Source organism: Apodemus sylvaticus, chromosome 16, assembly GCF_947179515.1.
Source record: "Apodemus sylvaticus chromosome 16, mApoSyl1.1, whole genome shotgun sequence".
NCBI lineage: Eukaryota > Metazoa > Chordata > Mammalia > Rodentia > Muridae > Apodemus > Apodemus sylvaticus.
In genome coordinates this window covers 32,471,978-32,490,980 of record NC_067487.1, presented here as the reverse complement: position 1 = coordinate 32,490,980, position 19,003 = coordinate 32,471,978, and the positions used below count along the sequence as shown (strand labels likewise).

Sequence of the window (19,003 nt, the reverse complement as noted above, 5' to 3'; positions counted from 1 at the left end):
GCATTCTAGCCTTTATGACAAGCATGAACCTATAGTAAGAAATTAATATTTTAAAATAGCATAAAAAACTTTTTTTTTGAGACAGGGTTTCTTTGTGTAGCCCTGGCTGTCCTGGAACTCCTGCCTCTGCCTCCCGAGTGCTGAGATTAAAGGCATGTGCCTATACAGCCCTGCAAGAAATCTTAGTAGAACTTCCCCACTCACCAATACGCATTTACAAATCTGCAAGGCACTCCCTACTACACATGGTTTATTAGCATATGAAGTAGCTACACCTCTTGCATTGTAGGTTACAGAAACCTAAGGCCAAAAGTCAGATAATTCTAACAATAAACCTCACTTGGCCAATGTTTTGGTTGATGAAGCTGCCTTTGACTCACCATTGACCTTTGAGTTCATGAGAGCACCCCACCCTGTCTGTCTCTGGGGTAGCCCAAGGCTAGGTCTTATGACTTGTGCTAGCTTGGGTCATTTTTTTTCCTCTTACCATCTACACCCCAAAGTTACAATATGTAATATCATGAGTTTGCCTAGGTATATCCTATCCTACCCTGTAGATTCAATACTCCAAAGGATTTGAATTGCAGAACATAATCCATTTTGTGTCTATTTCCTTTCTTCAAATATTTTTTTATTCAGTTTTATGAAAGTGACAAAAGCATCATGGATGGGAAGCTATGTGTGGTGGTGCACACTTTTAATCCCAGCACTCTGGAGGTAGAGGCAAGTGGATGTCTGTGAGTTCAAGGCCAGCCTGGTCTACATAGCAAAGGTAGAGCTCAAAAGCAAGTGAAGGAGAACAGGCTGTTCCTGGTAGTTTTACTCGGCTTCCTGGAACTTACTAAGATCACCACATTTACCTTGTTATTGGTTCTAGCCTAAATTCATAATGAGTACAACTCTGAATCAAATACTAACCAAAACCTGATGGTAAAGTAATCCTGTGGTCCTAGGATCGACAAACTTAAACACTAGACTCTTTTACAGATATTTGTGCAAACTGCTGCCTTCTTTACCTCCTTCGTTGCCCCACATCTTCCTTTCGTCACTTAGTCTCACAGACATCTTAGTTTTAGAACGGCGCACATATAGGCTTTTCTTTTACATCCAAATCACTGATGCTGCTTAGCGAACAGACAAGTCTTATTGTATTGTTCAGATTCATCATAAGGAGGCTGCCAAAAGATTGCACGAATTTTTCAATTCTATTACTTAATTAACTATGATCTGGTGATTCCTCCTATGTCTGAGGAGCTTTAGGTGTCAAACTTTACCCTGAGGGGATCTAAGAACTGGGCACTTTGCAGGGTCCAGAGTACAAACCTGGGGTGCTGGAGAGCTACATCGTTCCTCAGATCACACGAAAATTGGCTGCTCTTTGGCTTTGAAGTCCAAATAGAAGTAGTTAAGTTGCTTGTTCACCAGTTGAATCTGTGACTCACTGTCCAAATCCAAGTCACAGCTCTGTGATGAAATATGAAACTCATTTTTTTCCCCAGGACTCAGATATCACAGATCTGACGGAACAGTTCACAGCAAGGTCAGTTCCAATCCTGTCACATGTTGATCAGCTCATCTGGGAGCTGCAGAGCAGGACATTTGGGTTCAAAGAGTTATTGGCACCGTTCCTCACACATCAGAACTGTCACCAGATCACGGTTAGCTAAATTATACAGTTGTAGCAGTATATGCTGTCTTTTAGTAGCCTCGTTTTCCTTTACATTATGATGATGAACCCAAACAATACAATAAGCACCAGTGATTTGGACAGTAAGCTCAAGGCTTTCTGCTGGACGAGCCACATCTTTTGTGGAATCCGGTACAGACAGGCGTGTCAGACTCCGGTGTTCAACACTGAAAATGTGGAGATGGTTGACTAAAGAACATTCAACCAGTGGAGGCAGTGTTTGCCATGGGTCATCAGACACCACGAAGCAGGCTTTGGTTCTCATCAACATAAAAACTCCAGTTCTCATTTTAAAGAGAATAAGAGATAGTTTGATCTGCAGCCATTTTGAGGGACCACAGTCATGAGAATGAAAATTTAGGTTACTACAAATTCCACATTCTGACATGGAAACAACTTTGTTAAGTTCTTGTAGCTTTTCAAAGACAAAGAAAGTCACAAGTAAAGGCAGGTTTAAAACACATTGGTGGGCACATCAGAGACGTGATTATGGCTAGATGAGGGAAGCTTTTCTATAGGCCTCAGATGCTATCTAATGACTTTTGGGTTGGTAGAAGCTAGCAGTCTGCTAAATTCATAGATTCTAGAATGTTCTAATCTATTCATTATAGGATGCTGGCTCTGACACAGAGGTAGCAAGAAATGGTTTCTCCAGAGAGCTAGACCTAGCCCAAGATAAGGCAACTCGCTTTTGGTCTGGCAACGTTCCAGTCTCTCTGTAGAACTGTGGTTGTAATCAATCAGTCTCTACAGACATACTTTCTTACCAAGAGTTTTCTTTTCCGTTTATAGTCTCCATTTGAGTAAGACGTGTGAGAGCCAATCATTTGTGTACTTTGTTCCTGACCTTATAGTGTGCACCATGCTCCTTCCTTCTCGGTTACCATAGGAACATCAAGCATCTGTTTCATCTGTTTGCTTTCCTTCTGCCCGGAGTGGTAATGACCCCTTTCCCATGCCTGTCTACTTAAACTTCATCTCCGTTTCAGTGCTCACCATGCTGTGGACAGCAGAGGAGACACACACACACACACACACACACACACACACACACACACACAGAGAACTATAAGGGGCACTGACCTTCAAGACAGCAAAGTTCACAAACTTTGGAGTAGGGAACAAAAGCTGTTGCTTCTGCAAAGTGTTCTGCATGCCCAGGAATAAGGTTCTGGAACACAGCCTAACCCAGCCACAGAGCCAGAGACACTAGTCCCAGAGAGGCTGATCTGTGGATGACTCTTTATATGGCATTGTCTGGGAGATACAGTTAGGAATGGTGAGACTAGGGAATGTAAAATGACAACATTGTCGATTGTCATTGTCACTGTACAAATTCTCATCTGTCACTATCCCATATCATTTCAGTGGGGAATATGGGCTCCCAAGAAGGGAGAAGTGGAGAACTTGGAGCCCATGTACACTTTCAGGCATAAGGAAAGCTGCTTTCCATGAACAGAAGACAGAGTCAAGTCTCTTTCTAAGATCATACAGAGAAGACGTCAGACAGTGCCAGTTTCTCCAAGCTCGAAACAAGTCTTTTTCCATAAAGAGAGAGCCTGTTGGTTCTGAACAATATTTTCACGTGTGCTAGCATGCTGTCTTATATAACCCTTCCACACCTACTTAGCATGGGTAATAGTTAACCAGAGAGGAGAACTGACGAGGTCCCTGGAAGTGTCCTCTTTGCTGCCCACGTGTCCATCGGTTCAGTTTCCACTGTGCACGTTTGCAGCTTTGGACACTCTTTGGTGGAAGGTGGGAAGCACCGGCTCCAAGGAGCAACCGGATATGATTTTAGTGCGATAACTTTGAGAAGCTTGGAAAGTATCAGGAGAGTCTTCAAGGAACACAGTTTATCTAGTCAGAGTGAAAAATCTCCTAACTCTTCAGATCTGAAAGGACTAGAGGAGAGTGTGGGGTCATTAGAAGCAAGTCTCATCCTTCACCGGGATACAGAGGTTACTGTGACTGTAGCTACAGTGACATCCCTATAACACTCTTGAGTACAGGAGTGGGTAAAACTAACCACTTCTACAATAATCTTTCTGCCTTCGGATCTCCTGCCAGGGTTTCCTAGTCTCCTTAACCAAGGCTCTGAGGTCTGAGGCAGCTTCCAACACAGGGCAGCATGAAGGAAGATAGGAAAAACTCACATAATCACGCTCCATATTTTACAGATGCTGAAATGGAGGCCAGGAGAGGTTAAATAACATGTCCCAAACCATGCAACTAACATTGCAAAGCTAGGACTCAGATTCGGAATGTCACATTACAGGATCGACAACAACACTGCTTTCTAAAACATGTCCTCTAGCAGATCAGCAGCGTGGCCCTTGGCAATAAGCTCTCTGCTACCCAATGGCCACGGTCTGGAGCCCTGAGATTACAGCAAGCCAGCCTGAATAGACAAAACTGAATTTTACGTATTAGAAATGTGTGCTGTTGGGTTACCTTCACATTGAAGAAGAGTTAGGAACAGGGTTGCACAGCGTTGCCTGGGGGAGTTGGTTTTCAGAAAGGAAATGGGAGGAGGGGTGGAGTTAGCTGCGTTGATTTCATAGCAATGAGCTCTTCCGAAACAGGGTCCAGAGATTTGAAAGTTTGCTTTCTTAAGCAGTGTTTATCTCGAGTTTGTATTCCTTTTCACTTGCTAGCTAAGTGGCTATATACTGAGCCCTTCCTATGACACCAGTGTTGTGCTAGGTGCTGGAGACACAACTCTGCTCTGAAGTACTGGGACCCTTTGTATCAGAAGGCAGATGAAAATCAAATCATGAATAAACACACAAGAGTGCTATAGTACATAAGGAAGATGTATCAAAAAGTGAGGCGTGAGGAGCAGAGACATTCATTATCTATTTTTTTTTAGTTGATAATGTTTTACTATGAGTTAGAACTTTTTTTTCTCAAAGAACAAAATTATTTGCATAAAAATTCAGGAAGCTGAAAGACTCAAAAGGCTGTATTTCACTTTGCTCAAGTTCTGTTTCCAGACATTAAGAGTGTCTTACAGTTGTTGCTACTGCTCTTTTCCAAATGTCCGATGTGTGCCGTGACTGACAACTACTTTTCTTTGAGTCTGGTCAATTTTGCAGTCGGCCATTTTAGTTCTTAGAGCATCAGTAAACAAATGCTTCAACATCATCAGCTCCAATCTGTAGCTCTTGCTGCATCGTGTCAAAAGAAATATCTTTGTTTTCCACTGCCATTCCCATAAAGGTGAGGAGTCTCATTTTTGCTGTATTTTGCTGATGTAACAAGCCAAGTGAATCTATGAAGTCTTTGTTATTCTGATAGAACTTGACATACGATGCCAATTTAACACTCACAAAAATGGTCAATAAATCATGGATAAGCTTGCCTTCCAAAAATTTAACTGGCTTTAGAGTAAGAAGATGGTCAAAAAGAAAGGCATTTGGATCCTTCAGTGCCTGGACAGCACACCTGTGGGCATCAACTTGAGCTTGGGAAGCATTGTCTTCTGTGTAACTTCTAAGCAATTCCACCATGGCCTTTGATGCAGTATGCCTTTTCTTACAATCTATCAGTGCCTCATAGAGTAGTCTTAAGAGGTCGTGTTTCTTTTCTTTTCAGTGGTGAGTTTCCAGTCAGAGATCCACTTTCTCACTTGATCCAGTTCTGTTGGGATGTACTGGATGATCCCTCATGATGCTGCCCTTTTGATCTTCTACAGAATAATCAAGAAAGCAGTCTCTAACAGAGAGATAGGTTGAACATTGTCTTAGGGTTTCATTGCTGTGAAGAGACTCCATGATCAAGGCAGCTCTTATAAAGCACATTTATCTTAAAAAGGGTCCATTTAATTGGGTATGACTTACAGTTTCAGAGGTCCATTATCATCATGGTGGGAAGCACAGCAGTATGCAGGCAGACATGGTGCTGGAGGAGCCAAGAGTTCTACATCTTGACCTGAAGGCAGCCAGGAGGAGAGACTCTCTCACACTGGGCAAAGATTGAACACTAGGAGTCCTCAAAGTTTGACTACATACTTCCTCTAGGTCACACCCACTTCAACAAGGCCATATCTCCTAATAGTGCCACTCCCCCTGTGCGAAGCATATTCAAACCACCAAAAACACATCAGTGAAGGAGACATCTGCTATGTGGACAGAGCAAAACTGAACTTTAACCCAGTTCATGGAGGAGAATTTCAGACCTGGAAGGCACCACACAGGTGCTGCGTTCTATAATGAAGGAAGTAAATTCCAGGAAGCTAAATCTTTTTTTTTTCCAGAGCCCGTATTGTAAATATGTTATCAGTAAAGTTATCAATAAAGCTTGAATGAAATGCTAAATATAAGCACTTCCCCATGATTCAGCAAATATTGGTATGTCACCGTTATGCGCCACTAGCCTAGGCGAATGCTTTCCCATTGTCTCCTATGGTTTCATGACTCTCAATCTATTTCAAGCTAATGATTTTTTACTGTGACTTTATGTTTTAGATAGCATGACTGTGCTGGCTGGGTTTGTGTGTCAACTTGACACAGGCTGTAGTTATCACAGAGAGAGGAGCTTCAGCTGGGAATGTGCTTCCATGAGATCCAGCTGTGGGGCATTTTCTCAGTTAGTGATCAAGGTGGGAGAGCCCCTTGTGGGGGGCCCCATCCCTAGGCTGGTAGTCTTGGGTTCTATAAGAGAGCAGGCTGAGCAAGCCAGGGGAAGCAAGCCAGTAAGGAACATCCCTCCATGGCCTCTGCATCAGCTCCTGCTTCCTGACCTGCTTGAGTTCCAGTCCTGACTTCCTTTGGTGATGAACAGCAGTGTGGAAGTATAAGCTGAATAAAACCTTTCCTCCATAACTTGCTTCTTGGTCATGATGTTTGTGCAGGAATAGAAAACCCTGACTAAGACACTGAGGTATGTTTTCTCTTTATGTAGTATGTTGTCTTGAGGTTTCACTGCTGTGAAGAGACACCATGACCATGACAACTCTTTTTTTTCCTTTTTTTATTTGATATATTCTTTATTTACATTTCAAATGATTTCTCCTTTCCTTGATCCCCCCTTTCCGAAAGTCCCATAAGCCCTATTCCCTCCCCCTGTTCCCCCATCCACCCCTTCCCACTTCCCTGTTCTGGTATTCTCCTACACTGCTGCACTGAGCCTTTCCAGAACCAGGAGCCTCTCCTTCCTTCTTCTTGGGCATCATTTGATATGTGGATTGTGTCTTTGGTATTCCAAGCTTCTAGGCTAATATCCACTTATCAGTGAGTGCATACCATGAGTATTCTTTTGAGACTGGATTACCTCACTTAGGATGATTTTCTCTAGCTCCATCAATTTGTCTAAGAATTTCATGAATTCATAGTTTCTAATGGCTGAATAGTACTCCATTGTGTATATATACCACATTTTTTGTATCCATTACTCCGTTGAGGGACATCTGGGTTCATTCCAGCTTCTGGATATTATAAATAGGGATGTTATGAACATAGTGGAGCATGTATCCTTATTACATGCTGGGGAATCCTCTGGGTATGTGCCCAGGAGTGGTATAGTAGGGTCCTCCGGAAGTGTCGTGCCCAGTTTTCTGAGGAACCGCCAGACTGATTTCCAGAGTGGATGTACCAGCTTGCAATCCCCCAAACAGTGGAGGAGTGTTCCTCTTTCTCCACATTCTTGCCAACACTTGCTATCTCCTGAGTTTTTAATCTTAGCCATTCTGACTGGTGTGAGGTGAAATCTCAGGGTTGTTTTGATTTGCATTTCCCTACTAACTAATGATGTTGAACATTTCTTAAGGTGCTTCTCAGCCATCTGAAGTTCTTCAGGTGAAAATTCTTTGTTTAGCTCTGTACCCCATTTTTAATAGGGCTATTTGGTTTTCTGAGGTTTCTTGAGTTCTTTGTATATATTGGATATTAGCCCTCTGTCAGATGTAGGGTTGGTGAAGATCTTTTCCCAATTTGTTGGTTGCCGATTTGTCCTTTAGACAGTGTCCTTTGCCTTACAGAAACTTTGTAATTTTATGAGGTCCCATTTGTCAATTCCTGATCTTAAGGAAACATTTAATTGGCACTGGCTTACAATTTCAGGAGTTCAGCCCGTTATCATCATAGTGGGGAGGCTAGCAGCGTGCAGTCAGACATGGTGCTGAAGAAGGAGCAGAATGGGACTGTGTTCAATACTGGGCAGAGCTTGAGCAGAGGAGACCTTCAAGCCAGCTCCCACAGTGACACACTTCCTCCAACAAGGCTATATCTACTCCAACAAGAATACACCTCCTTATAGTGATACTTCCCATGGGTCAAGTATTCAACCACTTGAATCTATGGGGGCATACTTATTCAAACTACCATATATGTTAATATGGTAAATGATAAACCAAATCTTAGTGGTTGTGGTTATAGCTGTTTGTGACATTATCGAGAACCCCCATCACTTCTTTTAATTGATGACTATTTCTTCTCCTCCTCTCCTCCTCCTTCTTCTTCAAGCTAAAAATTACTCTGCTGGTCCATGTTTACTGGTCAAATTATACTCTGTTATTATATACAACAGCAAAATTCTTTTTCTTCATTAGACAGATGAAGAATTTGGTCAGGAATGGAACCATAATGTTCTTCAAATCAGAGGGCACAGTTGGAGTTTCCAGAGTGAACAGGCAACATCAGGTCACACAAGAGGGTTCTAGGCATCACACCAAGCACAGAGGATGTACATATGAACAGAGACAGCTACCAGAGTGAGGAGATGGACATCTGAACAGAGACAGGGATATGTGACTAAGGCAGAAGTAAGGAGTTTGCAATACTAGGGCTAGAGACCAGAATGGCTTCAAAAAAGAACGCTGTAATGGTTCACTCTGTGAGGGAGCCTGACAGGCTAAGTGATAGTCAGCTGGAAAGCACTGCTAGATGTGTCTCCAAGGATAATTCCCAAAGAAGACCATGCTGGAGTCAGCAGGCTTAGTAAAGGAGATTGTCTTTGGCAGAGTGGATGCACATTGACAGTGTGCGTGGCTGTCTTTGAATATAAAGGTCCAACTAGCTCAGAAATGAAGAAAGGGCCAATTTGTCCTATATTTGTCCTCTATTGAGCTAGATCATCTTCTTTTGTCTTCATGGGACAACAGAGCTCCTGGTTTTGATCCTTGGGTCTCCAACACTTAAACCCAATTCCCTGGTTCTCTCTCATCATTCCTCCAGTTTTGGACTGATCTATATCATTTTTTCTCCAGTGTGTGATCAACCTATTGTGGGAGTTCTTAGTCTCACAGTGTGTGGGTTGATTCTCATAACAAATGTCTTCTTATACATCTATCTATCTATCTATCTATCTATCTATCTATCTATCTATCTCCCTATCTATCTATCTATCTATCTATCTATCTATCTATCTATCATCTATCTACATACATACATTACGTGTAGATAGTTCTTTTTCTTTAAAGAACCTTAGTTCTTACATTGTCAAAGACAACTCTGTGGATGTACTTCTCTAAAGACAATGCTCAAAGACTCCAACTCTTACAGGATTGAAAATACTTTTGTTTTTAAATTAAGTTAGACTGAGTTTTGAGGACTATTTTCCATTGCTTAGACTGGTTTTAAACTCCTAGGCTCAAGTGGTCCTTTTGCTTCAGCTTTCTGAGTCTCTAATATTATAGGAATGTACCTTAGTGTTTGGGTAACAATTACTCCTAATATAAACTTATATGAAGTAGAATTAAAATTCCTCTACATAGACTTAAACAGAGATGGGGAGGGAACATGGGGAGGTTTGCTAAAGGGCAGGGGAATCCACAGTGTGTGGGGGTAAGGAACAAGTGGCAAAGAGTAGACTGAAAGCCTTCAGGCAGAGGACACTAGCTTGTGTAATTGACATGACTGTGCCTTGGTTGGTATTGCACAGCTATAACAGAAGGCTGGAGACTGGATAATAGGCAAAGAAAAGAAACTTTCTCCTCACAGTCCTGCACATGGGACATGGTATATTGAGGTACTGACATCTAGTGAGAGCCTTTGCATTGCTTGTTCCCATGATGGGGGGTCAGACAAGGGGTGGGTGTTGAGGGAAGAGAGAGAAAGAAAGAGAGAGGGAGGGCGAGGAAAGAGAGGGAGGGAGGGAGGAAGGGAGGAAGGAGAGAGAGAGAGAGAGAGAGAGAGAGAGAGAGAGAGAGAGAGAGAGAGAGAGAACGAGAGAGAGAGATCAGGATTGTTTCTGCCTCAAACAAAGAAATAAGATCATTCTAAACTGTAAAAGTCTTATACAGTCAAGTGTTGGTTTTGTTCTTTTCAGTTTTGCTTACAGAAAAGTTCTGAACTGGGTATTAATCTCAGTGGGTGAGTCAGTGAATATGGACCTGGATGTGACATTGCCAGTAACGTTACCATTTCCGATTTGAGGAGGGGAAATGTGGTGGTGTGAAGATCCTCCTAGCCATCACAAAGATACGGCAGGCGTGTGAGGGACAATTGTGTGCATTTATTAGCTGTTTCCACCAAGCAAGAAACGCCACCAAGTGAAAGACCCGTTCCTCCACATCCTACATTCATGAGGACACTTGTGAGTTAGCCTCATCCTCACGAGGAGAAAAAAAAAAGAGACCACGAGAAAGCAGGAAATGACCACGAATCCTATCTCGGCACAGCAGGCTGAAGTGTCTGCCACGCTTCCTCTTTCCAGTCGTTCTCAAGTTTTTACAGTCTGACTGGAGTCCGAAGTGAGGAGGGCAGAACTGACTCCAAACAGGCACCGTCTGAAAGGCTTTCCACTTTCTTCTCAAAACAATTATTTAAAAATTATTAAAAATTTTAAAAAATTATTTTACACCTCTGGGTTTTTGCCTGTGGGTATGTCTGTGTGCTGCATGTGTGCCTGGTCCCCAGGGAGGTCAGAGAGAGAGATCCCATGAAACTGGAGACACAGCACATGGGAGTTCTTAGCATCAGACCTGGATCCTTCAGAATAATAGCCAGTGCTCTTAACTGCTGAACAATTTTTCTAGCCCCTACACTTTTTTTTCAATTGTGTGTGTGTGTGCGTGTGTGTGGTGTGGTATGTGTGTGTATTTGTGTAGTGTGGTTTTTGTGTGTGTGGGGTGGTGTGTGGTATGTGTATGTGTGGTGTGTGTGTGTGTGTGTATGGGGGTGGTGTGGTGTGTGTGTATGGGGGTGATGTGTGGTGTTTGTATGTGTGGTGTGGTGGTATGTGTGTGTGTGTATTTGTGTGGTATGGTATGTGTGTGTGTGGGGGTTGTGTGTGGTATGTGTATGTGTGGTGTGTGTGTGTGTGTGTATGTGTGTGGTGTGTATATGGGGGTGGTGTGGTGTGTGTGTGTATGGGGGTGGTGTGTGGTATGTGTATGTGTGGTGTGGTGGTATGTGTGTGTGTGTGTATTTGTGTGGTATGGTATGTGTGTGGGGGGGTTGTGTGTGGTATGTGTATGTGTGGTATGTGTGTGTGTGTGTGTGTGTGTATGTGTGTGGTGTGTGTGTGTAGATCAGAGCAACTTTCAGGAGTTGTTTCTTTCCTTCCACTGTAGTTCTGGTTGTCAGGTTTATACAACAAGAGCCAAGCCGGGCGGTGGTGGCACACGCCTGTCATCCCAGCACTTGGGAGGCAGAGGCAGGCGGATTTCTGAGTTCGAGGCCAGCCTGGTCTACAGAGTGAGTCCAGGACAGCCAGGGCTACACAGAGAAACCCTGTCTCAAAAAAAAAAAAAAAAAAAAAAAAAAAAAACCAAACCAAAACAAAAAAACAAAAAAAACCCAAAAAAAAACAAAAAAACAAAAAAACCAAGAGCCCCTCCCTCTGAAGCATCTCACTGGCCTGGGTTTACCTTTTTCTTACAGAAGGGATAGATTGGGAGTGCTATTACATCTAAACTCAGTCTGGGCCAGCAGTCATGAGCAGTGGCCACAGTGAACCTCGGAGGCCACTAAGCAGGTGTGAAAGCTTGTAGCTCCATTCTGGTTGCTCTCTGGGTCCTGTCTTGGTTATCCCCATAATCTGCATTGGTAGACTGAAGCAAAACTCAACATCTCCAGATGTCTGGTTGGAAACCCAACTCTCCTCCATTTATGTGGTGTACTCTTTTGGGGTCCAATGCTCCTGTCTGTAAAATCATTGCAGTCAGGGTCCCAGTACAATGCGGTTGTATCCTTAGATTAAAGATGTTCTAATGAAAAAAAAAAAACCTGTCATTACTATGGGCAGTGCAGGAGAAACCAATGGGCAACAGCAAACACCAGAAACAGTGACATAAAACAGCCAATACCGCTCCTAGGTCATAGGACACTACTAGAATGGAGGATAATGATGGATTTGTCTGTGAAGGCGTGGGTGTGACAGTGATGGCCATCTGTGTCTTTCTTTGGAGGGCACACTACCACTGTTATCTCTCAGCTCTGGCGCTGTTCTGCCTATTCTGGGAAGCTGGTGTTTTCCTGCTAGTAGCCCCCCCCCAAGCCATGGCTTAATTGTACCAGAATCCAGTATGGGGGGGGCACTGCAGCCATCCACACGAGCCAGCTTCCTATGGTGCAAAGTAGAATGTGTAAGGATAGAGAATGGATCTGGAGGAGTAGACAGAGATGGCGTCACTGAGTAACGGTAGCTGCCCCATATTGCTGTCACTCTATGAAGCTGTCATAGCAAAGCAAGCACAATTATCAACATTACAAGTCCATCACTGACATGTTACCTCTCTGTTCTCTGAGCCTCTTCATGCCCCAGCTGCCACAAGATTGGCAGACCCATTCCATGTGCTCTTAGGTGGAGAGTCACTCTGCAAAGGATCAAGGTCTGATTCCCATTCCTGGGGCGTCGTTCTTGAGTCACGATGCCGCCTGACCCCTACACTAGGGCATTTGTTGGACCCAGAACTGAACCATTATATGCTATTTCTATGTAGAAAGGCTCTCTTCCTCTTATAAAGCAAATCTCCTCCAGATAGCACGACACCGTGCCATCCAAGCTGGGCAGATGATAAGTCTGTTCTTCTTGTCTCCCTACTGTGTGGGGAGCTAGGCTTAGGCTGCTTTGGTGAGCAAAATATCATTTACAGAACCAAATCTTGCCACTTTCTTTTTCTAATGTTCATTAATGAGCAAAGCTGTCTCCATCTATTAGATCTAGTCATTGGTAAAAGGGTATATACGATATTTTATAAATCTTTTTTACCATTTAATCTTTATAGCAACCCTGTCAAGTATTAGCCCCCCTCCACTTTGTAGATAAGAAAACTGAGACCCCAGGGTTTTACCTGCACTTTGAGTAGGTGGCAGGAGACTTACTATGTGCCTACATCACTTGGAGAGTTTCAGAAAGTAATTAATTTAATCATCACAACTGGGCGGGGCTGGCCCCAAAGGCCTTCATACCTCATAGCAATGTCAACAAATACTCTTTGAATCATGTATTCCTTTCCAAACCGTTGTCTAGTCACAAAACACATGGAAGCCAAAACTAAGCTCTCTGTCTTGAGAAAGCTTATACCACAGTGGAAGACATGAATCAGGCAAATGGACCGGTCTGAAACGATTCAGACCTGTACCGAGTCAGTTGCTAAATTGAGTGGCGCAGTTCAGCATCTTGGGGGGGTGGGCTGGGGGGGGCTCAGAAAACAGGAAGGCTGAGAATTCACAAGAACAGGCTTAAAGAGACGATGGCTTTTTAGTGAGAACAGAATTGGACAATGGAGGAATGGCAATGGGGGTGGGGGGTGGGGGGTGGGGCAGGAGGATATGTGAATAGAAAGGGGACATAGAAACAATGGAGGAATGTCAATGGGGGGGGGGCAGGAGGATATGTGAATAGAGAGGGGACACAGAAACAAGCCCAGCCAGTGTCAGAGAAAAATGAGCTTGCTAAGCTGCGGGTGTGCGAGCACATGTAGCAAAGGGGGCAGAGCCAGAGTAAGGCGTCCGTGAAAGCCACACAAGGTACGAGACTCCGGGCACAGCAAGAAAACTCACAGGGTCAAGCAGGAGTGTGAGACAAGGTCTGCCTTTAGGGAAAGGGTTGGCACCAAGAGGACAGCTATCAAGACCCACTAACCCTGAGTGGCAAGCACTAAGTCAAAGAAGAAAGCCAGAGCCAGACACAGTGAACATCAGGTGAGACGTGGCTGGCTCCACCGGCACTGCCTTGGTCATGCTCAGTAGAGGAAGCGACGGTGACACAGGGAAGCCAGTGGGAGAGCTGCCTGTGCGCTGCTTTTCTGAGTTTAAATAGAAGCATCTCCAAAATGAAAAGAACAGGGCTCCTCTGATGAGAGAAACAAAGTTTCCCTTTCTCTTTCTGAGGTGTGAGATGCCTACCTTCACAAAAAGCTTCTAGATCTATCAGAGAAACCTTTGACACCACTTCCGTTGCTCCGTAGCTGGGTGTGACTTTGGGGTTGGTGGGCTGAGAAGAGAGGGGTAGAGAAGGTTCCGTACATCCCCAAGTGTGTGTGATAGACATGCCTCAAAGTAGGGAGGCAGAAGAAAAGGCTTGAACACACCCAGTTTGTCACTGCTAAATCTTGAGGAATTTAAACTACGTCGGTATTAATCAAGCAGTCAGCCACGATTTACTCCCTGAGCAGAGGTCCTGCTCTGCTTTGTCCCTGAGAACTGTTTATCCTAGTGGGTTCTCTAGGCAATGAAAAGGCATGCGTTCACTAAGACATGGACTTTCATTTCTCTTTAAATGTTAAGAAATTGTTTCCAATAAACTTGTTACCAAGTCATCCCCGAGTCTCACACATTTCCTATTAAGATCTCGTGACTCCTTGACAAGTAGACCTTTTGAAAATGTAGGTGCTTCCTGCAAGGCAAATAAACACACAAATGATTAGATAAATAAAAATCCATCTCCAGTAAGCCGGTCAGCTTTCATTTCCTCTGGGAGAGGCCACAGTCAAGCTGTAAATAGATTTAATTTGTAGATGTCTGCCTCACTTCCTGGTCTTCTCCTATTTATTGAGCACAAATTGAGAGCTGGATTTATTTGTTCATTTAAATCTTTTGAATTATCTTTATTGCCTATAAATTAAGAGAAACTCAGTCTGTCTTGAAAATAAACAGCACACTCCAGTCTAAAGCATGCCTTATGCTGTGTGATGTTTCTTCCAATTTGTGTGTGTGTGTGTGTGTGCATGTGTGCACTCATGTGTGTGATAAAGAGAGAGATGCAGAGAGACATAGACACAGACAGAACAATAGCAAGACAGAGACACAAAGAGACCCAGCCAGTATGGAGAGACAAGGATGTGAACTATTTTCCCAGGACATAGTGGGAGAGCAGACTTGAGTCCTTTAGATACTAGGTAATAAGTGTTAGCTTGGAAACATCTGCTCCAAGCAAGTCTCAATCAAACTTTTGAAGAGGTTTCACCACACACAAGATGGCATTTCCTGATCTGCCGTCGGGAATACTGTGTGTCTACAGGCATGAATCACAGCCCCCTTTGGTACATTCCATTTCACAACAGGGACATGAGCCTTTTCCCACTGGGCCTCACTCAGCCAGAACATTCTGCTCCCCTGGTCTGAGATGCAGTGTGGCACCAAGATGGGAAAAGCTGAGTGGTCAAACAGACAGCAAAGCCAACACCAAGGTGGGAAAAGCTGAGTGGTCAAACAGACAGCAAAGCCAACACCAAGATGGGAAAAGCTGAGTGGTCAAACAGACAGCAAAGCCAACACCAAGATGGGAAAAGCTGAGTGGTCAAACAGACAGCAAAGCCAAAAACCCAGCGACATATGGACTTTTTTTTTTTAAAGGCACTAAAGCCTTTAGAAAGTCCCCAGCATTGACTAAGACACTCGTTCAGTGCTCTATGATGTTGTTTCTGTTATACTCAACTAGACACACCTCTTTCACTTACCTTTCCAACTTGATGCCAAACACCCTCGGCTTTTCTAACCTTGAGGGATGTGGGTAGAGCCCCTTGGTATGTTCAGAACAACATGAGCAGAAATTAGGGCTGGAGATGTCTTATTACTTACTTTATAGTTTCCTTTTGAATGGCCTAGAATTGGTTTCTCCAAAGATGTCTGACCTCTGATTGCATGCACCTTTATACCCAGCTAACAACACTAGGTTTTGTTTTTTGGATTTTTTGAGATAGTCTTTCTCTGTCCTGGAACTTGCTCTCTAGACCGGGCTGGCCTTGAACTCAGAGATTCACCTGTCCCTGCCTCCTGAGTGCTGGCATTAAAGGCTTATGCTGCCGCTGCTCCCACTGTCTCCAGCTCAAATTTTGATAGGATTTATGGAAAGCTTTGCATGCCCAATACTGTCTCATTTCTTTTTACACACACACACACACACACACACACACACACACACACACACATACACACACACACACTGAGCATGTATATATCAGCTACAGGAAAGTTTTATAAATCTTCATAGCTTTGTCAGAGAAGTTGTACAGGGTAGAGTAACTATAATAGAATAAACTATATCACTCTAGGATATTTTTATGGGAACCAAGGAAGACTTCAAGAAAATGGAAATTCTAACAGTGTTAAGTATCTGCATCAGACAAAGGGGAAGAAGGCAAGCTTTGGCCCAAGCCCACCAGGCTTATTTTTGTATGTTAATTCTTATCCAGTCCATTGGAGATAACTCTTATTTCTTTTTCATGCTACTTGTTGGAGAGAGGTGTTCCTAGCTTTGTTTTACAGGTAGGAAAAACTGAGGCTTAAGGAGTATATCAGTCAGCATTCAACTAGGACAAGACATCTATTCTAAGTATTTAAACCAAAGAAATGTCATCAAAGGACTTAAGCTGATGGTGGGGTCATGAGAACCCAGATAGGACATCACCTGGGTTCTCCCAGTCTTGCTAATTGAACATCTACTTACTACTGACAACCCCTCCCATATGTAACATTTCATACGAAGACAGAGTAGTTCTCTGTGAGACTTAAGAACATGGTGTATACAGATTATGAGCTTCTTTGGTACCTTACCAAACAACAAAATAGGTTCCTACCCTGGGCCAGGTGTACACTGACTGAAACTAACAAGTAGAGGGCTTGAGCTTTAGAAGAAATTCCAGTGGTAAAAACCTCTATCTCTGCAGATGTGTGTTGTATTACTAATAATTGCAGAATTCCAGAAGGAGTACAAGGACTCAAGAACATAAGGACTCTCATGTGACTGCCTCTTACCACACACTGAGGGAAGCTGGAAGCTTTCCCTTACCTACTTCTGCTTAGAGTATATTTGGAAAAGCTGTCAAGGATGCATTGTGATATAAAGGGGGGGGGGGAAGAGTCTTTCCTATATTTGGCCCCAGGAAAAAGGAGAATTCCTTGCCATGGGATGGACAGCCCAGCCAGACCAAAGTTCAGTCCAGGAGAAGGAGGAAGTGGTTTGGGCGGCTCTGGCCAAGCCTAAAGGAGATCTTTTCCTCGGGTATCTTTAGATGCTTTTTCTCCCCCACCAGATTAGCAAGACTTTGATGACTAGGAAACGGATATGACTCAGGAAGCAGTGGCCTAGGAGGATTAGTAGAGAAATGGTTAGTAGACAAAACTGTACAAGCTCCAATGGCTCTTAGCTGTCCCGCTCATCTCTACATAGGTAGGAGACTGAAGCCAAGGCCACATGGAAACTTCCTGTTTGCCTAGGCAGCCAATCTCCACATTTCCAGTCTTCATTTTCTTTGTTTCTTTGTTTCTTTGTTTCTTCCTTCCTTCCTTCCTTTCTTTCTTTCTTTTTTATTGAATATATTCTTCATTTACATTTCAAATGTTATAGTTTCACCCTCTCCCAGAAACACCCCCCAGCCCATATTCCCACCCCCTTCCTCCAAGAAGATGCCCCTCTGCCCAACCCACTCCCACCTAACCCCGCCCCTCGATTTCCCCATGCTGGGTGGGACATCTATTGAACCTTCATAGGGAATCTTCATCTTCAAACTGTGATCCACAGATCCTTGGGGAGTTCTGGGACCCTTTTGGTGGCTTTTCAAGGTCAAATTGTTTCAATACTACTATGATGATACACATTTTTTTACTCTGTGGTACAAATCAGCTATGGAAGATTCTGGTATACTAACATAACTGAGGCAGTGTTTTTATTCCTTGATAGAGTTTGGTGCTTAAATACATTCCCATGTTTTTTAAAACAAAAGCTAGAGTTTACCAGCATTCAAAACGCTCATCTGTTTATTGGCCCATGTAAAGATATGATGGCAAGTATCTTAATCAGGGTTACTCTCAATGTGACAAAACATGATGACCAAAAGCAATTTAGGGAGGAAGAGATTTATTTAGCTTACATATCCCGACTCAGAGTCCACTGAGAGAAGCCCAGTGTTTCCACCTAGCCCAGGGCAGGAACTCAAACAGTACATGAGTCTGGAGGTAGGTGCTAATGCAGAGGCCATGGAGGGGGTGTTGCTTACTGCCTTGCTGTTCATTGCTTGTTCAGCCTACTTTCTTATAGCTTAGGGGTAGCACCCTTGGGCTGGGCCTTCTCACATCACTAAGAAAATTCCCTATATGTAAGGATTGGTATGGACTCAGGCTCCCTCAAGACCAAGTTTTCAGAACAAAGGATGTTTACTTGCCCCTGAGGGATAAAAGACAGGGACTAAGAGACAAGGACTGGAGAGACAGAAGATGAAGAGAAGGGGAAGGAAACAAGGGAGAGAGGACAGGGGTATTTGTCCCCTGCCTCTGGCTAGAGAGGAGACAGACATGGCCCATAGGAAAATAGGGGTTTATAAAGGTAAAAGCAGAAACCCTGTGTTAGCATGAGGTGTTTAATTTTGATTAATCATGTTAACTAGGGACGCCACAAGGGGACTTTTGATTGCTGGACTTCAATATTTTGATAGCTGGAATTTAGTAGTCAGCCTCAGGAGGAGGAAATGGCCAAATAAGGGAATAGAAGTTGGTGGCCGGCTTTAGGAATGCAATCTGATGGTTTTTAGCAAGGCGGAGGGAATGGGAAAAGGAGAAGGCCTGCCAGAGCCCTGTTTGCCATGACTGCCCTGGCTAGAGTCCCTTGCCTACAGCCAGATTTATGGAAGCAATTTTTCAACTGAGAGTCCCTTCCCTCCGATGACTATAGCTTATTTCAAGGTCACATAGAACTAGCCAAACACTTTATTTAGGGTTCTTAAATGATTCAACCTCCCTCCTAGCCCACCGACCAAAGGTAGGAGAGAAAGACGGTCAAGATGGACAAGGAAGTTGTGGACCTGTTTAGAAGTTCCTTGGGGGCAATTCCAGTCTTTGTTGTCAGGATTCCAGCAGTCCAGTCCAATCACAAACACCAAACACAAATCCGTAGCAGCAACTGGATCGGGCAGAAACCCAAAGGGTCTGCCAA

At 43.6% G+C, this 19,003-nt stretch overlaps 1 pseudogene; it reads right to left on the bottom strand.

The window, feature by feature from the left end:
• Window positions 1-4,625: 4,625 nt before the first annotated feature.
• Window positions 4,626-19,003, bottom strand: part of LOC127667118 (eukaryotic translation initiation factor 3 subunit M-like) — a 40,306-nt pseudogene continuing 25,928 nt past the window's right edge.